General features: G+C 33.8%; 1 pseudogene; it reads right to left on the bottom strand.

Annotated features, from left to right (window-relative positions):
• Positions 1 to 1,151: 1,151 nt before the first annotated feature.
• On the bottom strand, positions 1,152 to 1,251 carry LOC138815681 (U6 spliceosomal RNA; annotated as a pseudogene).
• Between the last annotated feature and the right edge of the window lie 475 nt (positions 1,252 to 1,726).

Genomic DNA, 1,726 nt, shown 5'->3' with positions numbered 1-1,726 from the left:
GATGACGAAATGTATCGGCTTACTGTGTTGTGAACACTGCTTTCCAAAATGGCCACGCAGATGAATACTAGGGATGAGGATGAGTATACCCCTCTTCATTGGGAAGCCTAGAGTGGACACTTAGATTTTGTCCATGAGTTGGCAGCTCAAGGCAGATATTCATGCAATAACTCTGAATGGCTGGACACCCCTGCACAGTACTTATATGTGGAAAAATACCAAAATGGCTTCTTTATTACTTCATCATGATGCAGATACCAATCCCCAACTAAAGGCCTCTTGACCTCCTTGCATCTTGCTGCTGGGAATAGAAATAGCAAAGATACTCTGTATCTCCTTCGGTTGAACCATTATATCAAACCAGGTCTGAAGAACAACTTTGAAGAAACTGCATTTGATATTGCCAAAAGGGTAAGTACGTATCATTACCTCTTTGAAATTGTGGAAGGCTGTACAAATTGGTCTCCTAAATCATAATGGTTTGGTTATGTTTCTTAAATTTCAAAAATGCCAGTCCATCTTTTGTGTCCCTACACATTTTTTCACAATACAAAGCAACAGCAATATCTTACTATAAAAATTTATGTATTCCATGGTATTCTTCCAAGTGAATTGCATGACTTTGATATCAAAATGTATTCAAGAGTTGTTTGTATACATCTGTAATGATTTATGCAGAGTTTGTGATTCTTTAAATCAGAAATAATTTTAACTTATCTGTTGAAATGAATAGTATAGAAACTAAAGATGTTCCGGGTGCTTTTCTGAACAAAGTATATCTATGTTTGTGTAATGTTCATAATCTATTTCATTCTCTCCTAGATATAATACTTTGAATTCTACATTGTTATATAATGTATAGATTCATTAGTAAATGTGACCTTTCAGATTGCATTCCATATAGAAGAATTTTAAGACTCCTTTTTTTTCTTAGTTTCTTTTATTATTTTATTTCTTTGGGATAAAATGGCAATATTATCTAATTTCAAGTTTTGTAAAGGTTATGCTATGTAAAGGCCTTTCTAAGGTGAAAATTTAATATACTGATGTCAAACTAACCTTTAATTCTATGAATTACATGTATTGTTACACTTATATTTTTGTAATCAACTTTTTAATAACTCTTTTTCATTTCTTGCATCAGAAGAATGAAAAATATGGAATACTTCACAAATTTTCATATCATCCTTGTGCAAGTGCTATGTTAATCTCTGTATTGTTGTAATTTGGGTAGACCTGCTGCTGAAGCATGTAATATCCTCTAAACTTAAGTACTTAATGATACAATCTTTATACAGGCATATATCCATTGTTGCCTATTTGTAACAAGGAACCCTTATTGTTCCTGAAAATGCTATTGATCTTATTTCTCTAAATTTCTGTGTACAGTGGGAAAAACTTATATAGTTTGGTCGATTGCTCACATTTACAATTTTTTGTCAGTGACTATTTCGTCATTTTCATTTTAAATTTGATCATACTTTGAAGCCTTTACAGCTAAGTCCAAAGGTGGTGGCTTTTCAAGTACTTATTTATCAACTGAGTTAGCTTTGTGGAGCTAATGGATTCAAAGTAAGCCTTGCTTAAGAGCTACTTCTAACTTTCTGCAGCTTAAAATTTCCCAAATGAGGTCTTGCTGGGACAAATGTCTACGTGAACTGTGAAGACTCAGGGTCTATGTTGAGGGGGCAGAATGATGCAGGCTCCAGCCTCGGGGTTATCTGAG

Source organism: Dipodomys merriami, unplaced genomic scaffold, assembly GCF_024711535.1.
Source record: "Dipodomys merriami isolate MVZ:Mamm:240054 unplaced genomic scaffold, mDipMer1.0.p SCAF_658, whole genome shotgun sequence".
Classification (NCBI taxonomy): Eukaryota; Metazoa; Chordata; class Mammalia; order Rodentia; family Heteromyidae; genus Dipodomys; species Dipodomys merriami.
The sequence above is the reverse complement of the archived record's forward strand: the minus strand, read 5'-3'. Positions and strand labels throughout refer to the sequence as shown.